The 26,543-nt window shown below is 34.8% G+C and overlaps 2 pseudogenes; both read right to left on the bottom strand.

Annotated features, from left to right (window-relative positions):
* Positions 1-7,155: 7,155 nt before the first annotated feature.
* On the bottom strand, positions 7,156-12,989 carry LOC120138177 (annotated as a pseudogene).
* A 10,346-nt stretch (positions 12,990-23,335) lies between these two features.
* Positions 23,336-25,458, bottom strand: LOC120138048 (annotated as a pseudogene).
* Positions 25,459-26,543: the final 1,085 nt, after the last annotated feature.

Genomic DNA, 26,543 nt, shown 5'->3' with positions numbered 1-26,543 from the left:
GGATCGAATTCCTATAATTTCATATCGGCGCTCATTTTGTACAAATACTATATTGGAATAGAAAAATACGGACTAATTGATGATAAACCAAAGGTTTGAGTTTAAAGTTTATCAAACTTCTAGGATTTAAGAGTAGGAAGATATTGAAAGTCCATATCTTCTATAGCTTGAATCGAAGGGATACGTTCTTCCCGGATTTTGTATGACTCAAAACAAGTATGGTAACTATGATATAGATTTTGTCTACAACCAAGTACGTGAAACAAGAGTTCAGAATGGTCATATTTGGGTTATTTGGATTGGGTAGAGGAATAAGAGGTCGGTTTTGACTTGAGCGATTAGATAATGTCTTAGGTCATTTAGGATTTGACATGTTTTAAGAATCGGAATAGGTAACCTGCAAATTTAAACACATGTATGAAATATCAAACCCAAAACTCAAATGAGTCCTCGATATTTCAAGGTTCTCTAAATCGAATCCTAAAGGGCAATGTTTTGAAAACTATTGGAAAATAATGTTTGAAAATCATAACGCATAGTTTTTATGAAAACAACATAATTGAATCAAAAACATTAATTAAAACAACAATTCTCGATTTTTTTATTTCGAAATTAAAAAAAATTGAGTGTTTTTGACGAAATTGGTTGTAAAATCATCATATAACCAATGCCCGATGTAATGTTCATCTTAGAACTAATCAAAACTAGTCCTAAGTTCAAAATCAATTAAATAGAGGATTTTGAAATATTACCTTGAAAATTTGGATTTTATGAGAATGCGATGTTTTTGCAAGGATTAGAAGTTGAAGAAAGATCTAATTCCAACTTGTATTTGATGATTTTGGCAAATGGAGATTTAGAGAGAAAAAGAGGATGAACAACGTTTAAGAAAGAAGAGAAGTTTTGAGAGAATGGGTTTTCTGGTCGTGATATATCCAGAACCCGTGGGGGTATCGATTCCCTCAAGGAGGGAATCGGTTCCCATTCAAAGGAGGAATCGGTTCCCTTATGGGGTATCGATTCCCTCTGCCAAATGTTTAAAAATATGTATTTTAAACATCCAATAGTGTTAAATAATTAATCCTAGTGGTATTGACAACTCATATTTCGAAAATTAACTATGTTCAAACAATTGGTATTGGCAACTCATATTTCAAAATTAACTATGTTTAAACAATCAAATTTGTCATTAAAACATCATTTGAACAAACAATTAATTTTCACTAATAATCATAAACTCCCCCTAACTAATAGCAATGAATGCAATCAAAAATTACCATTATAAGCATTTTTTATTTAATCTTAAAAGTGCTAAAAAATATTTTAAACACTAAGTGAAGATAGGTCGTTAAACCTAATTCTCTCCTAAGTGTCCAAAATCTTTCCTTGTCTAAGGTTTTGTAAAGATATCCGCTAATTGGTGCAAAGTATCAACAAATTCTAGAACTACATCTTCCTTAGTGACATGGTCTCTAGTGAAGTGATGTCTAATTTCAATGTGCTTAGTTCTAGAGTGTTGGATTTTTTAGTGACAAATAACACTAGTATTGTCACACTTGATAGGAATAGTACCTACTTCAATTCCATAATCAAAAGTTGTTGTTTATCCATAAAACTTGTGCACAACAACTACCGGCTGAAATGTATTCTTTTTCAGTGGTAGATAATGCAACACAATTTTGTTTCTTTGAAACCAAGAATCATCATATTTCCAAGGAATTGACAAGTACCGGAGGTGATTTCCTATCTAATTTGTATCCTCCATAATCCGCATCAGAAAAGGCATGCAAGCTAAAGCTAGTCTCTAGGATACCAAAGTCCTAAACTAGGAGTGTCCTTAGGGTATCTAAAGATTCTTTTAACAGCTAGTAAATGTGATTCCTTAGGGCATGATTGAAATCTAGCACATAAGCAGAGAACATAAGCAGATACTAAACATAATGTCCGATCTACTTGCAGTTAGATAAAGTAAAGATCCAATCATTGACCTATATAATTTAACATCTACACATTTACCTCCTTCATCTAAGTCAAGGTTTGTTGAAGAGCTCATTGGAGTGTCATGAGGTTTGCCATTTTCCAGTCCAAACTTCTTGAGCATATCTTTGATGTACTTAGCTTGATTGATGAATATCATCTTTTCTTTGCTTGATTTGGAGTCCTAAGAAAAATGAGAGCTCCCCATCATGCTCATTTCGAATTCACTTTGCATTAGCTTAGAAATTCTTGGCAAAGAACATCATTAGTAAACCAAATATTATATCATCAACATAAATGAACTACTAATAAATCTTTACCTTTATGCTTTAAAAACAATGTAGTGTCAACCTTCTCTTTGAAAAACCTTTTTCAATTAAAAAATTTGACAATCTTTCATACTAAGCTCTTGGAGCTTGTTTTAAACCATAAAGTGCTTTTGTCAATTTAAGAACATGATCCGGAAATTTTGAATCTTCAAAACCTGGAGGTTGTTCCACATACACTTATTCTTTTATAAAACCATTTAAAAATGAACTTTTAACATCCATTTGATGTAGTTTAATTCATGAAAACATGCAAATGCAATAACATTCTAATTGCTTCCATCCTAGCTACGGGAGCGTATGTTTCATCATAGTCTATGCCCTCTTCTTGAGTATACCCTTGAGCAACAAGTCTAGCCTTGTTTCTCACTATATTACCACTCTCATCAAGCTTATTCCTAAATACCCATCTAGTACCTACAGTAGATTTATTACTATGCCTTTCAACTAATGTCCATACTTTACTTCTCTCAAATTGATTTAACTCTTCTTGCATCATAATCCAATTCATCATTTAATGCTTCTTTAATATCTTAGGCTCTATGCATGAAATAAATGCAACATAATTACAAATATTTCTAAGAGAAGATCGAGTTGTTACCCCTTTGGATGAATCACCTATAATTTCACCATCCTTGACATAGTTGTACTCTATTGGATAAGATACTTCCCTTTCTTCAATAGTTGGATTCTCAAGAGGATCATGAGTTTCCTCATCTTTCGTTTCTTCCTTTGATGATGATTTTCCAACGTCATGTCTAACATCATTTGTATTTATAATACCTATATAATCATTCAAACAAGAATCCTTCCTCGGAAGGAGATTATCATCGAAACAACATGTATAGACTCTTCTACAACCAAAGTCTTTTATTAAATACTCGATAAGCTTTAGAATTTAAGGAATAACCAGAAAAATTCCTTCATCACTTTTAGCATCAAATTTGCCAATGTTTTCTTTACCGTTGTTTAAAACAAACATTTACATCCAAAAGGATGAAATAGCTAATGTTAGTCTTTTTATTTTTGAAAAAGTCATATGGAGTTTTCTTTAAAATTGGCCTAATCATTACTCGATTTACAATATAACACGGTATTTGTGGCTTCCGTCCAAAAATATTTTGGCAAATTATTTTCACAAAGCATGGTTCTAGCCATTTCTTCTAAAGTTCGATTTTTCCTCTCAACAACTCCATTTTGTTGAGGGGTTCTAGGTGCTGAAAAATTATGGCTAATACCATTAGAATTACAAAACTCAGTAAATTCAAGATTTTCAAGTCAGTTCCATGATCACTCCTAACACTAGTTATAGAGTAACCTTTTTAATTTGGATTACTTTTGAAAACGTGATTAATATTTCTAATGCTTCATCTTTAGTACTTAAAAATAGAACCCCAAGTATCTAGAATAGTGATCTACCAAGACAAATGCATATTGTTTTCCACCCAAGCTAGTAGTCCTAGTTGGCCCAAAAAGATCTATATGGATCAATTGTAAACTCTACTAGTTGATACGTTATTAATGGATTTAAAAGAAACTTGCTTTTGTTTTTCCTTAGCACAAGCTTAAAAATTTTATCATTATCAAATTTTAGTTTAGGAAGCCCTCGAACCAATTCTCCCTTGAACTAATCGTTGCAAAACACTCATACTAGCATGTCCTAGTCTCCTATGCCATAACAAATCATCATGCTCATCCCTAGCAACTAGGCACAAAATAGTCATATTAATAAAATCTAAATGCATCATGTATATATCCATATTTTATGACCACAAGCATAATCGAAAATAGATACAATGTCAATCAATTTTGCAATCATTTAAAATAAAACATTGTATCTTTTATCAAATTTTTTTCAATAGATTATGCTTTTAACTCATTCACATATAAAACATTATGCAATGTTGATTATAGAGATTAAGAGCACATGCATAAGTTTTTGAAAATGTTATGCATTAAAACTTTATAATATTTAAACAAAAATCTATGCATAAACATTAGAAAAATTTCAGGTCAAATTGTGCAAAACCAAAGTTCTTGAAAAATCGATATCAATTGTTAAAGAGATATCAATTACTTTTTAAAAAAATTTTGACCAAAAATTAATATGATGAACTAGAGTTTATAAAACATTACAAAAAATACCATGTTCATCATACAATTTTTTCAACATACATGAGATAAAACATAATTCAACATTTTAAAACCTCATGCATGCATAAACTAAATGAGCAACCAAATAATAAACATTAAGTTTAGAGGTTACTCATTCCCTTTTTATGTGTGGCTAGAGCATCTTGAATATCATCATCTTTATCACCATTGCTCTCACACGCCCATTCCCTTTTATGTGTGGCTAGAGCATCTTGACTCATCAGCTTTATCACCATTGCTCTCACACACCTACAAGAGACATTTAAGTAGATTTTGGTATCCAAATTGCTTTGGATCCTTGAACATTAGTTTCAACCTCTTGTTCCTTTTGGAACCCATACTTGTCTAATTTTTTAATCGTTTCCTTTCTTTAAAGGATAAGTATGTTCCTTATGACCATGATAATGACATGTGAACATATTGTCATTATTGAACTAGATGAATTATTTAGAATGATCTCTTTTTCTCTTGTTAACATTCAAGCTTATCTTTCAAATTGAAATTTCATTTTTCAATACTTTCAAATTTCATTTTTGAGAGTCTAAATCCTTTTTCAAGATTTCATTTGATTTTCAAAATCCATTTTCATTTCTAGAAGAAGTTTGTTTAATTTGAAAATTTCTTTTTCAAAGTTTTAGATTTTATTTTTGAAAGCTCTAACTCCTTTCTCAACATTTCATTTTGATTTCCAAGTCTGTTTAGCTTTCAAAAGAAGATCATTTTTAGCAATAAATTTAGAAATCAATTTATTGTATTTGGAGTTCATGGTCTCAAACTCCGAAAATAATTTATCATAAGCTCTTGTAACTCATTAAAAGATTTTGAGTTTGATATATTTGAGTTAGAAGATACCTTTGGCTCTGTGAGAGCTAATAGAGACATCACTTTTATTTGGTTCTTCTTCTTCCTTTCTCTATAGATCTCCTCAAGCTTATCCCACATTTCCTTGGCACTGAACAAGAAGAAACTCCTTTATATACATTAGGATCATTGCACAACACACATGTGCATAGCCTTTGAGTTTTGTTGAGCTTCCTTTCGTTCTTGAACACTCCACTTATTTGCCTTCTTAGTAGGAGAAGAATATCCTTTCTTGATTATCATCCAAGCTTCCATATCAAATGCTTTGATGAATATCATCATACACCTCTTCCAATGATGATAATTTGTTCCATTAAAGTGTGGAGGTACGTCATAGGTCTGGATTCTTCCATGGAGAATGATCGAAAGTAGACGCCATCTTTATCGATTTAACTCTTCCCGGATCAACTCGAGGCGATTAAACCTTCAGATGAGTGAGGCTTTGATGCCAATTGTTGAATTAATCGATTGATGGAATCGGCCAAGAGGGGGGTGAATTGGCAATTAAAATTTTGGTGGAAGCTTTTGCAGAAAATTGAAAGTAATTGCACAGCGATTTAGAGTGTTCGACTTTATCAACCAAAGTCTACGTCCACTACCTTAGCTATCCACATTAAGGATTTTCCAACAAATTCACTAATTTTTTATTTCTTTTGAGGCCAAAGAGATAACCTTACAACAACCCTCAGAATATACCCCAATTCTTGAGAACCTCTTTCCCAAAGAGAATATTACAAATTTGCAAACTTACAAGGAAATCCTCACAAGGTAGATTGTTTGCACAATTCTAGAACAAGAAAAGAACAATCCAAAATAATTACAAATGAGCACTAATGGTGTTCTTGAAAGCAAAATGAATATTGAAAGGAAAATTGGCTTGATTTGCACAAACTTGGTGTTTGATGCTTTCTCTCTTGTTTCTCTATATTTTCTTGTTGATCAAAGGCTTCAGAACTTGTTTAAATACACCTTGAATCACTTTTGAACGTTGGGGATGATTAGTGGAGATAATAGAGCCATTTAGTGTGAAATCATTTAATAAACAGCTTGGAGCGGGGGGAATCGGTACCCCTCATGGGGAATCGGCTCCCTAAGTGTAAATTCAAATATTTCGACCGTTGAACAGTAGGGGGAATCGGTTCCCTCCGAGCATACTGGAATTCTCGGAGCCAAAATATTCAGGGGGAATCGATACCCCCTTAGGGGAGAATCGGTTTCCTCTGAGCAATCTGGATTTTTGGCTTGAAATGGTTCGAAATATTTTGTAAAATCGTTTTGAAATTATTTTAAGATTAAAACTTTGAAATACTTTGAAAAATGAACTTTGAAATACTTTGAGTAATATTTTGATATTCGATTTAATATATCGATATGCTTAGAAAAATCATTTTCAAAATTAAAATTCTTTTAATTTAATTTGTTATATCGAACATTAAAATATTTTCAACATACGTTTTTTAGATATTCGACCTATCTATCAGAGGTCGATGACAACTCTCATTCAAATTTTTTAAATTAATTCAAAATCGTCCATTTTTCAAATAAAGGTCATAATTGTTTTTTTAAAAAATGGTTATAACACTGTAAATCTGTCATCGAGTAAGTGAATGAGGCAAAAAACCATCTCCTTCCAATTTCCGTAGAAATTGTCCTAAACTAACCATCATATTCATAATCCTTTTTTTTATGTTAGGTTATTCACTATCATGGAATATTATAGGCAAAAAGAAAAAAAACAGCACATAATTTGTAGAAACCGATGGTTGCACTGTATTAAAGGCATAATTAGTTAATTAGTACCTGATTGGGAAGACAGTTGGCATCATAAATATTTTTATTAGACGGAATCTTGTGATCTGCCAGTGTACGAGTTGAGGCTGAGCTCAAGTGAAGCTCGAGCGCCGGTGTAGCCATCTTCGGACTGTACCACCCCGAGTGGCGGCTGTCGGGTTTCATGTTGCTACAAAACTCATTGATGTACTCGCCGTGCATGGGGAAGAGAGGTAGGGTTTCGATTCGTGTACCTGTATCAGCTTCTTCTTCTTCATAATAATAATAATATTCTTCATCCTCTTGTCCCTCTTCGTGTATCCCTTTGATAAATCTTTTCGGCTTGAAGAAAGCGTAAGGCGAAGAATATGCTCTTTCTGTGCTGCTACCATATGCTGATACTGAGCAATCCTGGGCATAGATAGTTGATAGTAAAAAAAAGTAGAAATTTCTATATAGGATCCTCTCCAGGTGAATTATTGGGGGGTTAATTACTTAATTTAAATAGAGATTCGTTTTAGCTTGAAGAACAACCTCTAATCTGTTGGCCTTTTTACAAGGAAGCACAACAAAAGGTTGTTTCTTTTTATAGATGTTCAAGGGATCATGGGATGAACATTGGCATGCAGAAATATGTTTAGTTAAATTTCTTACTATTTTAACAGTACTTACCTTAAAACTCTTTCCATTGTTATAGACCCATACCCATAGTTCCTTATTTGCCTTGTAAGCACATCAGTAGAGGAAGACGATGAAGGAGAATAACCTGCAAACGCAACGCACAATATAATTTAATCCCTGTCTACGTTGGAAAGAGGAAATGGAAAGAGAAAAGGGAAGAACCAGGAGTTGGTTGTTATTTGCAAGTGTGATGGGGCATGAATGATGATGAGTTGTGGAAGAGGAGAACCTAGTCTTCTGCCTCTCACGAGCCTTGTGGTTCTGAAACCAATAAAACCATTCTGCATTCGATTTACCGTACTGTCTAAGTGTAGCACAGATCCTCTGAATCTGATCACCACTCGGGGACCTAACTCCATTGTTGTAGTAAAGCTCCTTCAATATTCTCTGCTCAGTGGTGGGACTCCCCGTGTATACTTTGCCTGCACAGAATGCTCCCTTTCCCACTGTCACCGCCACTACCATCTTGATCATTTGAACCTTGTTGGTTTTGCTGCTGCTGCTGCTGTTGTTGATGGGTTCCATGATGGAAAAGAATCAAAGAGAAGCAAACAAAGATGAGTCAAGAGAAGAATCAGAGAATGTTAATTAATCAAGTAAAAGTGTAAAACTGCATGAAATGGAGGGATGAAGAGAGGATATCAGAGATAATATCTCAGAGAGGACTGATTGACAGAGAGATGTTCATAAAAAAGGAAGGACAAAGAGGGCATGGAAAGGAGGATCAGTGAAAATTGCTTGGATGAAAAGGCACGATGAGTATTATCATGATTAAACCAGCCTTTCTGATGAAAAAGAAGGTCATAAATTTTAAGAGTCCCAGAACCAGATGACAAAGATACTTGTTACAATGCTTTTCTCTCTAGCATTCTTGGCTATGACTTATAGTGCTTTGATTACCCTATCAACCGCTCATTTGCTTTTTTTGTTTTTGTTGTTGTTGTTGTTGGGATTTCAGGGATTTTGCTTTGATTACCCTATCAACCACTGCTGATGTGCTTAGTTTTCTGCTATATGAAATATGCTTTTAAGTGGAACACAGGATATACCTAGGTCTAGCAAAGTTCAGTTCTTGAATTGAATTTTATCATATGAGATGTAAATACTTAGCTGTGGTCCATGAAATAAATGCATATATGTGTGTGGCATTAGAATATTCACATGAAAATGAGAGAAATACAAAATGATTTAGATGTGGGGAATTAATGAAGATAACAGTTTCTTGTGATTTGGGCATTGAGGAAATAGCAAAGTAACTTCACCTTTCTCATTTGAGCATGTATTCTCATTATGTCTAAATCATCTTAATATGAAACTCACATGATGAATGGTGGTTATGAAAAAGTAACCCTAAGGAAATCATAAATTCCATTTGGAATGTTTGATACAAAAGATTGCTGGACTTATTACATATGACATTTATAAATTTGAGACCTGACATACTGATTTTCATGATTTTTATCTTTTAGAAACACCCATCCTTGCTTCTAAGCTATATAGTCCTACCTTATATTTAGCTAATATTTCAGCCCACTTTTGTCTTTTCAGTCTCAAATTGCAGAGATACGATTATCTTTAATCACCTTGTTTTTACTTTGCAGCCATCTCTGAATTTCTTGTGTTGCAAAATGTTATAATGTCCATCAATTCAACATGTCAATAGTCTTTATCCCCTTTTTCTACAAATTCAGACTGCTGCTGCAATCCCCTTTTATTTATTTTCCTTCTTTCAAACTTTTTCAGATTGTGTTTAGTGGATGATTATGACATTACCATCATGATGAGATTGCCGCTCCTTATCATGCACGGGTTTTCTAGCTCCACCCAAACACTCTTTTAAAACCCTTTTTAGCCATGATTTGCCACTGAAAAAGGTTTTTCTACGGGTAATCATATCCCTCGTGCTGTTATTTTCTTCTCCCATATCTCTAAACATAACATCACAATATCTCACCTCTCTCTATCTGTTTGTTCTCTCATCAATCCTTCTGCCAATGAGCATGGTCTAAGGCAAACCCTAGCAGCCACAATCTCGCTTTAATAACGGCAGTTGCTCATAAATACATTTAGAGCTTCAACAAAACCTACTTATAATGGATGATTGACACTGAAGTTCTGATAACAGACAGTGTCTTAATATACTTATAGTTTACAGGATCCTAGTGTGGACCGAATTGTGACGTAATTAGGGTTTGGACCACCATTTTTGGTCTAATTATTTATTTATTTATGTTTGTAATATTTGTATTTTTAAGTCCAAAAATTTCGGCTCTAGTACAAATACGGATGTTCCATCTACACGTTATTTCATACATATTTGGATTTGGTTAGAGGTGAGATGCAGTGGCCTGGAAGCTCAAGCTTTCATTCCCAATGATTTTCGATGGCTAAAGCTGCAACCCTCAATATTATTCATCCTTATCATCATGAACCGATACGATATCTCAGTTTGAAATTTTTAGTGCAGATTAATAATGCCATGTTTGATCATAAAATCAAATATTAAATTCTAAAACAAACTGATTTAGCTAATGAGAAATTACTTCTCAACATCGTAAAGGAAAACAAGTACATGCAACCATGGACCGAGGAAAGATCTAATGTTAAATGGTACAAAATTATTTTATATTAAAAGAATAATGATTTTATAATATTTAAATTTAAAATTGAGAGAACTAAAAATATTGTTTAACTAACATTTAAATTAAAAAAAACTAAAAGGTTATTATACCAAAATTTTGACAGAAATATCTCAGCCCCTTTTCAAATTCCTCTTTTCCTAAGTTGAAACTCCCACAAACCCTTGTCAAAGGAGGTTAAGCCGAAGCCAACTATATGTCCGAACTCCGACGCCGGAGATTAATGTCTCTAAAGTTGCATATGTGTCTATTATCATGAGTGTAAGTGTTTAATGTCAAATGATTGAAAGTTGTCTTTAAATAGATATTACTGTACTTGTTTAATTTAATAAAAATATATAGTTGGTGGAGGCAAAATGATCCGTCCCTAAAAGTTTAAATTTTTGTTTTTTAAATATTTATTTTATTAAAATTGTGTTTTACTCTTTAAATTTATAATTTTTTTTTACTTAAATTTTTTTAAATTTATCTCTAATTATAAATTATATTTTTTTTCTTTTGGGAAGATGCAATCGTCTTCTTGATAAATATTACAATACAATTGTCGGGCACGCAAGTAGGAGGAAGTGCATGCCAGCCGATCAGCCTTCTAATGATCACCTTAAAGAGATGCGTATAGGATCTACAATAAAATGTTAAAGGACTAATAAAACAAAAAAAATCAATTTGTTTTTAAACAATGATAATTAGATTTCATTACTAAAAATAAAGAAATAAATTAGAATTATAATACATTTAAACATAGAGATAAAATGAGGACAATAATCTCCAAAAAAAATCATACAAAAGAATTAAATTTAAATACACAAAAAAATGAATTTCCCTATGAGAATGACGTCTAATATCAAAAGAATTCAATGACCTTTTTAAAACTCCTTATCACTCTTGAATGAACGCTTTACGAAATAATAAATGAGTGATGAGCGAACCAAATTATTTGGCAGGTTATTTCGCTACGCATTATGATTATATCGACAAATAATCTTTTACCAAAGAGATGATCTAACTATACTGACCATAGACAAATCAGTCAAAAAATAATATCGTAAGCCTTTGTGCTAGCACTAAAACGACTGCAAAGGTGTGTGAAAAAGTTTCAAAAACCATAAGGATCTTGCCACATAAGCAGATAAACAGCTACAAGCTTAAAGAAAAATATGTCTTAAAAACATTATTCTTATTCAAATTTGAAAAGAAAAAAAAAGGACATGATATAAAAAAAATAAGAAACTAATATCCTTGTGAATGGGCATGGGACCCGAACCCGATGGGTTTTCAAATGTGATGTTTGGGTCGGGTCGAATTCGGGTTTAGAGTGAAAATACCCGACCTGACCCAACCTGTAAAAATATATTTTACCTTGTATATTTAGAATAATTATAATAATACCCCATCTATATATTATTTTTTTTAATTAAATCACCGTTTTTATTGAATAAAATAATATTTTTTATTTCAGGCCAGGTCAGATCGGGTTCGGATTTTATATCAAATAATCGGTCGGGTTGAGTCAGGTTGCGGATATATATATTTTCGGGTCGAGTCGAGTCGGGTGAAAGATGTAAAATTTTTGGGTCTGGTCAGGTCGGCCGAAACCCAAACCAAACCCGACCCAATGCCATCCCTAATAAACCAACATTGAAATTGATTCCACCACCACTAAATAAAAAGAAAAAAGATAAGATGACATAAATAATAAAAGAAAACCTAACTAAAAAATTGTCATTACTCCTATTAATTTGAATTATAAAAAGAGGAATCAAATATAATAAAGAATTTTATTTTTAAAATCAAGTATAATTAATTGTTATTAGTCACAATCCTGATAACGATACCACCAGGTCTGTTATTCGTTCTCTGTTTTTATTTGAATTTCAATCTGGGTTTATTTATATATGGTTGTTATTTGAATACATCATTGATAATTTATTGATTTTGCTTTGTATTTTATGTATTTTGCTAGGTTTTCTATCCATATATTTGCTTAAATGTAGGCCTAGTATATGTTACATTGTGCGATACAAAGGTCTCGTAGTTGTTTAGCTATTGAATGTAAACAAAAGACATTTCTTTAGCTAAAGGATTCTGATTTCAATTTCTTATATGCAATGCACGTTCCAATGATAGTTTTTGTTTAACCCTTGGAAGGAAGTGGATGATGATGGTTTTGGTGAGAGGTTTGGATTAATACTGTTACCTTAATGACATTTTGGGGTATACTCTGGACAGGATCAAGCTCCCATCAGGTGCCAAGAAGATTGTTCCAAGTGGTTGTCGAGCCATGATCAGCCAGGTTGCAGGTGGTTGAGGACTGAGAAACCTCTTCTTAAGGCTGGTAATGCTACCATAAGTATAGAGTAAAGAGGAACTGCTGGCCTAAGGTCGTGGTGGGCTATGAACCCAGTGGAGCATCCCCATGGAGGTGTGGTAACCATCACACATTGGCCATGCTAGTACCGTTAGGCGGGATGCTCCTCCCAGACAGAAGGTTGGTCTTATCGCTGCTAGGAGGACTGGTAGGCTCAGAGGGCAAGCAGCCGCTACTGCTGCCAAGGCCGATAAGGCTCAAGTCTTGTGACATTTCTTGTGTTCTAGTTTTTTCAGCTCTTATTGCATGCAAGTGTATTAAGCACATTTATGCTGAAAATTTTGTTTGCATTTTGGGAAGTGGTAATTGTTTGGACTTGTTTTTTGGAGATTGTTTTCAATTGAGATTTTTACTCAAGTACTCGATGTATCCTTGTTATGCTTTCCTTACTACTTTTCCACAGTACTTCTCTTTGGTTGGAGTTAGAGTTTGACTTTTTATTCGTATCTGGACCCTGAATTCTTAAGTCCTATGTTGCTTGATTCATTTATACTCTGCAGTTAAGTTTGTCTTGATATGAGAAAAACTACAAAATTTACAAATTACAATTGCCTTACTTGCAATGCAATAGAAAAAATTACTCACTGAACTGTGTTCATAACTCTTTTGAAATAACTGTTAGTGAACTATTCATATCAGGCACAAATAAACATCGATCTTGGTGAAGAAAGAATATGACCAATTATTTACAGACTAGATCAAAAATGTTAGTCTGATTATGTGACAGTAGAAGTGAAGTTTGATTCACAGTTTACCTCTTTGCTCCGAAGATAAGCTTCGTTTTGCAGTCAATTTGAAGCGTACACTGCAAATGGCTAGATCGAAGAGGTCAGGTCCTTGGAAGCTATTCTCTTGCACAGTGTGTCGTAATTGCTGAGGACCTCAGTTAATCTTCCTTTAAGCTCCCCAAGCTCCACTTGCAATGTATGAACTACATGAATTATACAAGACAGTTAACAGATAGTTTAATCAGATTCCACAAAATGTTTAGCCACATTCTATATGTACTAAACTATCATTCAGGATTGGATTACCCCCCGATAGATGTTGTGAAGTCGTCTTCATTGTGGAAACCGAGTAGTTGAGGCTGTGGAGAAGTTTAATTGCCAAAGCATTTGCAACTTCTATTTTGTCTTCTATCTCCTCCTGCAATGATTTGTCCAAAGGACTATGTATAACATAATTGTTATAAACTGAACCAATAACAAATTCTTAATCGGATCTTATGTTAATTGCGGAGTGATGGAAAAATAAGAACTTGATATCGAGTACACATACCCACCGCAGAAATCCACCCCCAAGCCACTTCAACACCGTCCTTGAACTCACAAAAGTTATTAACTGGATGACATACCTGGTTCTTGCAGATCATTGTGCCTTCTCCTCTTGCCAATCACCATACGTTGAGAACAGCTCCAGCAGCACTCTGGATTACTGTAGTTATTTTATAGTCCAAAAAGAAACAGTTGAATCGGTTCAAAAAAGCATAACATCACAGAACAAAATTATATTTTTTAAACAATCACAGAACAAAATTATGATATATTGGCACTTCAAGATCAATATTAACCATTTATAGCCGAAATTACTACGATTTCTTTCTATAGTTAATGTACCAATTCCTCTCTCTCTATTTTAGTTTGCTTTATTTTGTTCAGTTTCAGTAAGCTTTACCGTATAAGAGGTGTATTTCCTATAATCTAGAGTTCTTTCCATAAAGTAAAAAGGCTTTATCTTTCTGGGTTATCACTAGTAATTCTAATATATGCTATAAAGCAATCAAAAGCTCACAAAATTTCCCAAACAACTATGAGAGAAAATCCCCTTTTCACTAATGAAACATTCAGTTGTCATAATTTCTCAGTTATTTTCAGTGGTTATTCGGAGGATTTTCTTTAAAAAAAAGGTTTAAAAAGATTCGGGTTTACCTTGAGCTGAAGATGAGAACGGTTTTCGCACTAGAATATCCGTTAAGCTACCCTCCGTCGGCGGTGTCGTGAGTATAGGAGATGTCATAGTTCGGGGGGAAAAAAGGGAAAGAAAATCTTTAAATTTCTAATTTTATGGGTGGGGATATTAGAAACAATTTTCAAAATGAATCTTACAATTCTAAGGGATTTGAGCTTCTGTAAAACGGGATCGACTGTATCCGATCGCTGAGAATAGTGGTGATTCGATCGGCTGAACTCTTCATTGCCACAATCAAGGTTAATTCAACAATTACGAAATGATTAACAGAATCCTCTCGTGAGCTTGCAAATGTATAGAGAAATCGGAAACTTACAGGTGAAGAAGCTGAGAGAACAGATTCAGAGACGCCCATTGCTGGAAGCTTCAGAAACGACAAAAAGAGTACATTTTTTTTTGGATTAAAAATTTGTTTGTACTTTTATAGAAGTCAGGTTAACGGGGCAAGACGACCCGAAAAAAATCTTAATATTAAAATAATTATCCAAAATATACCCTTTTTTTTAATATGTGACTAAATTATTTTTTAACTTATCTATGTGTTTAACGTTACAAACGTTAAAAATATTAAAAATATTAAAATAACTTTTATGATGATTTTAATATTTATTTTTTAAAATATTAAAAATATTATGATATTTATAAAAAAACTAACTTTTATTATATTATAAAATAACCTCAAAATCTTAAATCCTAAACTTAATCTGTCGTTGCCGTCTTTTCGGGCCACGACCACTGCCACTGACATAGTTTCTGTCATCCTCTTACTCATACGTTGTCGTAATTTCCGTCGATTGGTCGTCGGAATCGTGTGGGATCGCGATTTTCATCCTAAGATTATGGGTATAAAACGTTGATTCATCGTCGATCAGTTACGATTTCATAGGAGTTTTGGTCGGTAGGGGAGGAGAGGTCGGGTGGAGCTTCATCGATGACAAATGGCGGTGACTGATTTGGATTTAGGGGTTGAAATGAAGGATTTTAAAGTTTGGATTTATTTCAAAATTTGTGTTTATTTCAAAGTTTGGATTTATTTCAAAATTTGTGTCTTGTTTTTAAATATATATATATATATATATATAATTTATTTTTATTTTTTAAAAGTTAAATAAAAATTTAAAGTTACTAGGTGACACGTGTCCTTAACAAAAGAATTAACATCATGAATGTCCGGACACGTAAATGGGTAATGTTTGTAATGTTAGGCACCGGGATGAGTAAAAAAAGTTTAGACGCCTATTGAGGGGAAAAGGTATAGGATTTGAGCATTTATTTTTGGTATAAGCAAAAAAAAAAAACATTTTGCTAAATTATTCTTTAGATAAATTACCTAGGCGTCGCCCATTATTAGGTTTCAAAATTTATAAAATTTTAAATTTCATCACTAACACCTTTTATATGTTTATTTTGATTACTCTCTATTAAATTATTGACGAAAATAATAATATCACCCCCTTTAATGGAGAAGACATATTTAGTTAAATTTGTAGAAATGATTTTAAAAATGAATTGATATATAGAATTAGAATTATCTAAATTATCATTTTATTTGTTATAAAATTTTATTTATTTCAAAAAGCATACTTAATGTTCATTTTTTGTTTTATTTTAGGATCACGTCGTTAAAAACTTAACGAAGTGTTGTACATGACATTTTATGGATAAATTACTCATTTATCGCTCAACTATCTTCTCACTTTTTTGGTCATTAAGTTTAAAATCTTCAATTTAACTACTTAACTTTCAAATTGCTCATATTTTAATCAATCTATTTATTTTATTAATACTTTTTATGACATTACAATTTTATTATTATTATTTTCTTAATATATAATTAAAATATCAAAATTAAATTTAAAAGTTAGAGTAATTAAATTATGAGTAATTTGAAAGTTAAGTAATTAAATTAAAAAATAAACTTAAGTGACCAAAATAGGAGTGAGAAGATAATTGAATGATAAATTATATAATTACCGTAAAATGTCATGTTGTAACAGTTCAAATAAGTTTTTAGCTCCATATTATTTTGAAATAAATGAAAGTTTAGAATTAATACAAATTAAAACTAATAATTTAGATACTAAACATACATTTTACCTAAAAATAATAATAAGTTACTTATTTTTATTATTTCCACAATAATTATTTTTGCAATGAAAAGATATAATGATAAATTTAATTTTTTAACGTTTACATATTTTGTTAATTTAATGGTAGATTTTTAACTAATTTAACGATTAATTTTATTTTTATCAACATACTCTGATATGACAATATTGATATGCCAATTTTACGATAAGCTATGTATAACTCTTTATTGATGGTCTTTATCTTTATTTTAGTTGTGAGAACTAACATTATAGAATATTATTTATAAAATTTTTTAAAAACATTCTTTATTTGTTGATATATTATGTTACACATATAATAAAATAAGCGTCGAACATATTATCATATATTTTTATAGAATTCACCAGTATTACTAAAAAAGAGATATCTCAAATTACAATAAAGATTTCTAATCATAATCTTAAATTAAGCACGTAATTAGGATTTTTCTTAAAATCATTGACACAAAATCGTACAATGATTGATACAAACAGATCTGATCACATCGATAAATGTTAGTTGAGTCAGTAACAGTTTGTAGACTGTTAGTTGTTAGCTGATCAGTTAGTTTGTTAGTGGTTGTTGGCTTGTTCATGTTGACAGTAACTGCTTCTTAGCAGTGTATAAATACCTTGTAAACATGTGGCTTGAAGATGCATCTTGATCATTGAATATACTTGAGTTTTCTTGAAACTGATACATCTCGTTATGGTATCAGTCGCTGGTGGTTCTGGGTGAGTTCGAGGAATTCCTTTCTCTCCGCTGCTCGTGAATATCTTTGTGTCTCATTCGTGATATGGAACTTCAGCTTGGGTGTGCGAAGAACTTCTCGAACAGAAGGTCAACATCGTCTTGATGAGACCAATTTCTTGCTCTGGAAGCAGCAGGTTCTCTTAACCATCAGAAGCCATCGCCTTAAACGACTCTTAACTGGAGCGTTACTGCCTCCACCAGAAACTGTAGTTGATGAGAATGGTGAGGAACGTGTTAATGACAGTTATGAAGAGTTCGTTGCTCAGGACAGTGCTGTTGCTTCTTGGCTTCTATCAACCATCAATCCCCAGCTTCTTCCTCAATTTGTAGGAGCAGAAACTGCTGCAGCAGTTTGGCAAACGGTGTTACAGTTCTTTGCAAACAGGTCCACAACAGCATTAATGAACCTCCATTATAAACTCCACTCGTTGAAGAAAGGTGGCGACAGTATGCGCACGTACCTCACACGAGTCAAAGAGGTGTGCGATGCCCTTGCTTCTTGTGGGAGTGCTATCTCCCATGTCGAACACATTGTTACGATCTTGAAAGGCTTGCCACGCGAATACCAGCCATTCATGGCCATCATAACGACAATGAAAGAAACGTTGTCCCTTGACAACATCTGCACTATGTTGATGGATGCCGAATCTCAGTTGGCAGGATTTGATGAGCAAGTTGAGCTACTTCCTGCCAGTGCAAATGTAGCTCAGGGCAGTATCAGTCGTGGGCCCTTCAATTCTTCTAATCATCAAGATTCCAGGACAAATCGCTCTGCTAATGGATCTAATGTGAGAAATCAAGGCAGGGGGCGTGGGCGAACCAAGTTGCAGTGCCAACTCTGTGGCAAGCTTGGTCACTTGGTTGATCGATGCTGGCACAGATATGATGAAGAGTTTACATGTGTAACAACCGAAAGTTATGGATCAGCAAAAGACGATTCAGGGAATGCACGTTATGCCTCTGGGAAAGCTAACTCAAGCTGTGAATGTTGTTCTAAAGGATGCTTGGGTGCACCCTCTTCTAGCATGCAACCACAAGCCAATGTTGTCACTGCCACTGCTGATCGATGGGTAGTGGACTCAGGGGCCACTCACCATGTTATCCCCGATGCCTCCAACATGGTTACTCAAACCGACTTCCTTGGACCAGGTAAGCTTACGGTAGGTAATGGAGTAACTCTTGACATTGATAAGATTGGCAAAGCTATTATTCCTTCTACTACTCGTGTGTTATTATTGAATAATCTGTTACATGTTCCCCAAATAACCAAAAATCTCCTCTCGGTCTCCAAGCTTGCTAGAGATAACGGTGTCTTTCTTGAGTTCCATGCCAAGAAATGCTTTCTACGTGATGAAGCAACTAAACAAATTTTGTTGAGTGGAGAAGAAATAGATGGCTTGTACTCTTTTCAGAAAACTAGTGCAGCAGTAAGAGGAGATATTAACGTAGCGTCAAAGCCTTTGCAAGATGAAGAGTTATGGCATAGGCGATTGGGCCATCCCTCCTTTGAAACGTTGAACAAAGTAGCAAAGCTAATTGATGTAAAGCTCTCCTTTGATGTAAACAAAGTTTGCTCTGCCTGTCATGTGGGCAAGAGTCACAAACAACCGTTTGCTCAATCCAATACAGAATAAGTTTTCCATTTCAGCTTGTTCACACTGATTTATGGGGGCCTCCTCATGTTGCTTCAAATGGATTTAGATATTACATATCCTTTGTTGATGCCTTTACACGCTATACGTGGATTTATTTGCTTCGTACAAAGTCACAAACAACTATGGCTTTTCAACTGTTTCAGAAAATGGTCCATACACAATTTGGAATGACTATCAAGGCAGTCCAAAGTGACTGGGGTGGGGAATTTCAACCTTTTGTTGACATCCTGGCGAGTGATGGTATTACTCACAGGTTAACCTGCCCTCATTCGTCCGAACAAAACGGCAAGGTTGAAAGAAGACATCGCCACCTAGTTGAATTGGCATTGGTTCTACTATCCCAAGCCTCGATGCCTGTAACATTCTGGGCTTATGCCATTGTCACAGCGGTTGGTCTCGTGAACAAGCTCCCAACAAAAGTGCTGCAAGGAATTTCTCCCTTTGAAAAACTCTATGGCATGCAACCAGACTGGAAGTTGCTCAAAGTCTTTGGATGTCTTTGCTTCCCCATCTTCGACCATTCCAAGACATAAACTAGACTTCGGTCTCAGCCCTGCACGTTTTTGGGTGTTAGTCCATAACACAAAGGCTTTCAGTGCTTAGCTCGGGATGGGTGAGTTTATATCTCCAGGCACGTGGTGTTCAATGAAGGCTTCCCTTTAAAGAAAGGCTCGATGACTCGAATTCCATTGCTCAACGCTCATACTACCCTCAGGAACTCGACATTGTGTCCAATGTCAAACAATTGGTGAACATACAAGGTGACAAGATAAAAGTCTGCATGGATCATTTAGTGGTGAATCACAACCACATGAAGATAATAGCAATGTGCATGTTGATGAGGCACACACTGGTACAGACTTAGGAACTCATGATGATGATAATGGTGAACCTGATGAGAACGTACAAACAGTCTTGAGCAACATATAAGTAACAACGGCCATAGGACTCACAGTTAAGTCAATCTGATCAGCACTCGGTACAGCTAAACAGTGAAGAGCATGTTGATGAGGCACACACTGGTACAAACTTAGGAACTCATGATGATAGTGGTTGTAGACAAGAAGTTGCAGAACAGTCTGCACCACGACAAATACAGAACGCACATCCTATGCTGACAAGGAGTAAGTGTGGAATCTTTAAACCAAAGCTTTCTCTAGTTTTTTGATGATGTTGTTCCCACAAGTATTCAGGAGGCACTCCAATCTTCATAATGGAAGTGTGTTGTTCAAGCAGAAATTGAGGCGTTGGAAGAAATGAGACATGGTCTCTAGTTAAACTGCCACCTGGGAGAACGGCAGTTGGCTGCAAATGGCTCTTTAGGTTAAACGTAACCCCGACGGCTCTGTTCATCGTTACAAAGCTCGTTTAGTGGCCAAGGCTTCACTCAGTACTGGTCACGACTTTTGTGAAACTTTTAGCCAGTGGCCAGGTTCTCCAGGTTAATGTCATCCTTACCTTGACAGTTTCCAATGACTGGGAGCTGAGGCATATAGACATAAATAATGCGTTCCTTAATGGTGATCTTAAAGAGGATGTCTTCATGCAGCAACCTCCAGGATTCGAGTAGCTAGCTGATGATGGCTCGACCTTGGTTTGCAAGTTACAAAAGGCATTATACAGATTAAAACAAGCACCCCGAAACTGGCATTCCAAGCTGAAGGAAGCCTTGTTGGAAATTGGCTTTCAAGTTTCCCGAGCGGATCCATCCTTGTTTTTTAAAGACAGTGGCAGTAGTCGTGTGTATCTGCTAGTGTATGTGGACGACATATAATCACGTGAGGGTCTTCTCATGGCATTAAAGCTGTTGTTGACATGCTGCAAGGGAGTTCTCTCTTAAGACTTGGGAGTACTAAGTTACTTCCTGGGAATTGAAGTATTAAGGAGTAGCAGGTCTCTTGTCCTTAGCCAAAAGAAATTTGCCTTAGAGTTGCTAGAAAGGCTGGTATGAAAACTGCGGCTATGTGTTCCACACCCATGACTTCAGCATGCAAATTGTCACGCGAAGAAGGAGAGCTGCTTGAGAATGCAAGCGAGTACAGAAGCATTGTGGATCACTGCTTATCTTTGTCACACTCGACTGACTTGTCGTGAGTGTAGGAAAAGTTGCGCAATTCATGCATGACCCCGAGTGACACATTTTGCTGCTGTAAAGAGAATTCTTAGGTACCTGGCAGGTACGGTGAACTATGGGTACTATTTTCACCATCTGACAACAAAGAATTGGTCTCAGCCTTTGCTGATGCAGACTGGGGTGCCAATCTGGATGATCGAAGATCAGTATCGGGCTATGGAGTATTCATTGGCAAGTGCTTGTTGCGTGGAGTTCTAAGAAGCAACGATCGGTGTCAAGGTCACCATGGAGGCTGAATATAAGAGTGTTGATGCTGCAGCTGAAGTCACATGGATTAACACCTGTTAACTGATCTTGGTGTTCAACAGCAAGGTAAGTCGGTAATTTGGTGTGACAACACGAGTGCAGTGGCCATGAGTGCCAACCCAATTTATCACGCACAGTCCAAGCATGTTGAATTGGATGTGCATTTTGTTAGGGAAAAGGTTGCTGCTGGGCATATTTGTGTTAATTACGTGCCTGCTGCACACCAAGTGGCGGATAGCCTCACTAAACCGCTGTCAAAAGAAGCATTTGAGGAGTTTCGAGACAAAGTTTGTGTTGTGCTGCGATGAAGGAAGTAAGGTGAAGATGCAGGGAGAATGTTAGCTGAGTCAGTAACAGTTTGTAGACGTTAGTTGTTAGCTGATCAGTTAGTTGTTAGTGGTTGTTGGCTTTTCATGTTGACAGTAACTGCTTCTTAGCAGTGTATAAATACCTTGTAAACATGTGGCTTGAAGATGCATCTTGATCATTGAATATACTTGAGTTTTCTTGAAACTGATACATCTCGTTAATAAAACGAACCGTAAAAATGGATCAATTATCAAACTACCGAAAGACCACCGATAAATCCGTAAATCAGAGTCGAGCAAAGTGAAAAAACTATCCACAAACGCAAATTGAGTATCCAAATTCAATCCGAGGGTTCAAAGTAAGAAATATCAACATGATAACATATAAGTATCATCTTGATCAGTTGTGACGATGTCAAATCAACCCTTAAAAAAGATAATAAAAAAATGGCCAATGATCTAAAACGTGTCAAAGCAAGAAAAATGTTTATAAAGATAAACTTATTAAAAATTAAAACAAGAGAAAATAAAATGTGATAAAAAAATAAAATGATAATAAAAATTATGAGTAATCGACAATCAATATCGAGGTTGGTGTCGCCGTCAATCAACAAAGATGAAAAGAATAAGTAAATAACAAATACGGTCAATTTAATAAAAATCAATATTAGAAATTAAATTTATATTTACCAAACTAAAGTATCTGTGTAGAATTATTCAAGTTTAAACCAAGACATATATTACTTTACTAAAACTTCATATGATTCTTGACAGGAACAACAAACTCGATTGATATGGATTTGCTTCCATGATTTGAAGGACCAGCTAAGGGATCAACCGTATTTTCTTTTTTAACATGATGAAAAGTCAATGAGATCACCATAGTTTCATCTCCAAAGAAGATTATTACATAGGCCATGCCTATATTGTCAATCCATACATCATTGACGAAGAACCTGTTCTGTCATTTCAAGCTCAAAATGCGTTTTATTCTGGTTTTGCATGAAAAAAGTTGTCTGGTTTTGCTTTATCAGTGTGCTATGATTAAGCATCATTGTTCTCCAAAAGTTAATTAATTATCTCCTAATTATAATTAAGCCATGAGCATTTAGTCAAAGGGAAACATATACCCATAAAGACAACTTCTTAGGCATGCTCCAATAGGAGCCACGTTGCCCACGCATGCTAGACAGACCATGGCCCCACTAATCCTACACCAGATTTTCTTAGTTTTTGGATTGGGGTTTTGTTTAATGGAGATTCCATCATTCCAGTGTTCTTATATTTTGTTTGGTTCCCGAGAAAATCAAGTTAAAGATGAGAGCAAAAAATATTGGGTTTTTATTTCCCAACTGCTGATTTAAGCTACTTTAGAGAGAATTTCATCACTCATTTCACAACCATTTTTTTTCTCACAAAAATACGTCTCATTATGAATAAAATGTTTATAATTAATTAATACTTAAGCGATAAGATATCTTCATCGTCTCCCTTCATTTATCAAACATGCATATCACAATCTGAACTTGAAGAACTCAATAGCTCCCTCAACGTGTTCCCTTCTTCTAGGCTCTGCAACAACAGCGACCATGTCTGAGTTACTACAATTATTGGCATCAAAGCTTGAGATGGAGGCTCCTTGTTGATTATTATATCTATCTTCATGACTCAGTTGTGAAGCGACAAACTTATCAAGGGCTCTCCAGTCAGTCACTTTCTTGGTGTTGTTGAAAATTCTTTCTGATTTTCTTCTCTTTTTCGTAGTTATATTTTTATTCTCTGATACGAGATATGGAGCTTGGCTTGTTCATTAATGGCAGCGATGGGCTCTCTAGCTGGGGAAGCTCTATAAACTGATCAGAGTAAACAAAGTTGTTCAAATTATCTGCCTCCCTCGTCTCTTGCTTACGCAAAGGTGAAAAACTCTGTGATTGCCTGGACATGTATTCCATTGGATCTACACCGAGCTGAGACTACTTGGTCATCATAGAAGTAGCTCGACTCCCACCCACCGCCTATGCTCTTGGCTTGACGCGGTGGTTTTTTCTTAAAAGCACGGCAGACCACCCATCCTTCCTCCTGCAAACTTAAGTTATTGTATTGTTATTGTTGGTACAAAAGATTAATATAATAATCTCGAATATAAATTATATAACATAGAAGATAGAAGAACATGAAGGCTGATATTGGTATAAATAATTTACCCTATTTTTTATAATAAAAAAGTATACTAATGCCTTTTTTCGAATTTATTTTTGGGAAGTCTTCTTCCTAGACATTTAAGTTGACATATTAGTAAAACGGTCTTTCTATGGATAGAAAAGGAATGATTCTTTCAATCTTTCATCGTATAATTTTATATAGTGGGCCGTATTCAACTTTAGTTATATAAGTTTACATTTGATATTATGATAATGATATACTTTAATGAGCTGAATGCTTTGTACTATAGTATGTAAATATAAACTCTAAAGGTACGTAATTAATTATGGTGAGCAAGGACATTTGACCAGTTATCAAGCTGTTTATCTTTATTCATAATAAGTCATGAGTTTTAGGCGAACTATCTATTTCTTGCTTGACTAAAAGTTCAATTTCAATAGACAAAATCTATAGTGTACTAGTCAGAGCTATCGCTTTAGTCTTCGAGTTCGATCTTGAAAAATTCTTCACCCTTTCGGTAAAAGGTTCGGTTCCCAAATACTACGTTTTATTTCTTGGCTTTCTTATAGTAATGGAAGCCTAACCCTTTCATTTCATTATTAGGTCAAGAAAGCCTTTCAAAACTACTCAGAATGTTGGACGACCATCATGCACGATAATTAATAATACCTTTTTCATTTTAATTAAATAACTTGTGTTGACAAAAGAGGGACGGCATACAAAGCAATAAACTGATAATTGAAGGGGTGAAAAAAGTGAATAAAATATATAATTATAAATGTGCTTGCCTGAGGAGGTCCTTGTCGTCGGTTTCAAGCTGTATTCATGCATGATCCAGTCACTTTTCTGCCCATTCGGAGCTCTTCTTTATAGAAAACCAGTGTCCTCATGCCGATGAGCTTCGATTTTTATCATACACCGCCTTGTCCCGCCCTGTCGCTTTCCAAAAACCCGCCTGGTTGCCCGGTTAGTCCTCGTCCCCGTCGGATACTTCTTATCCTTGTGGCTGAAGAAATACCACTCCTTTTGCTCCTCGTATCCGATCCTGCATCTATCTGCTCGTCGTCGCCAATATTCAGTTCACACGCATACAAATACATAAGTTTAGAGGAAACATGCATCCGTTTCTAGGGTTAAATTAAACCGCAAACCCTAACTATGGATCGATCAAAAGAAAAAGGAAAAGAACCTTGAAGATCCCAGGGTTCGATCCTGTAGAGATCAATGTCTCTGATAACATCGAGATCGATCTTTTGTGAAGCGACCTTCCTCAGATAATAGCCAACAAGCTCCTCATCGGTGGGGTGAAACCGGAATCCTGGTGGGACGGTACTTGACTCCATCATAACTACTGCATCAAATTCACCACTCTTTATAACTGGCATCATCTCTAAATCATAACCAATATATAATTAAATACCTTAGAGAAGAAAGAAAACAAAGGTAAAACGTTAAAGGGAAAAACAAGGTTGAAGAAAGTGTTGAACTCTCCATTAGAAAGGTGACGAGGGTTATCATAATCATGTAGCTAGAGTTTGATAAAAACGAAGAGAGAACTTGTAACTATTCCTCTCTCTCTCGATTCGTTCTGTAAGGTAGATCTAAAACGGACAGGTAGAGGTTTGAGATAATGATGTTGTCTAGTGTTGGGTGAATGGTGGAAATGATAGCTTCTAGAACGGGGTTTCCATGACTAAATTATTAACATTAGTAAAACTAAGTTCTAGCGTATAAGAATCATGGAAGAAGGTTTTACTAAAAGGTTTGCTTATAATTTTATAATTTTTAATAAATAAAATATAATATATTAGATAAATTTAATGATAAACTTTATAATATATAGTACAGTGAATTGAAGATATATGGGCAAAAGAAAAAGGTGTATGACGTTGCTATAACAATTAAGCACGCGTTATTTGAAAATCAAACAAACAGAAAAGTTTCGTTGATCGGATCTATAAAGAGAAAAGAAAAGCAGTTTTGAATTGGAAGCAGTACTTGCAGAGTCTTTGTCTCATTGCAAACGAAAATGGACTCTGTCAACTTTGTCTGTTTGTCGAGAATTTCCATAGCATTTCTCACGCATGGACTGGTGATATATCAGAAAAAGACAAAAATTGCAGGGTTTGGCTCTCAATTCTTGGAATAGTTAGACTTTTAGTTTCAAAACGTTCATAATCAACAACAAATGACCTATTAACTTATTCAGATTAGGTAAAGCTTATACTTGCAGAGGTGGAGATTCTTGTATATTCGAACTCTGGGTTAGGTTCAATGACAAAGAAATATGAAAAAACAAGCAGCCGGTGTGAAACTTGTGCAAGAAGGTGACTGAGTCATACTCGACAGTGCTAGAACAGTACATAAAGAAGAATGGTGAAACTTAAAGTTGATTTTCCATGAAAATTCAAAAGCTTACCTGGAGTAACCA

This window comes from Hibiscus syriacus, unplaced genomic scaffold (assembly GCF_006381635.1).
Source record: "Hibiscus syriacus cultivar Baekdansim isolate YM2019G1 unplaced genomic scaffold, ASM638163v2 tig00110678_pilon, whole genome shotgun sequence".
Lineage (NCBI taxonomy): Eukaryota > Viridiplantae > Streptophyta > Magnoliopsida > Malvales > Malvaceae > Hibiscus > Hibiscus syriacus.
The sequence above is the reverse complement of the archived record's forward strand: the minus strand, read 5'-3'. Positions and strand labels throughout refer to the sequence as shown.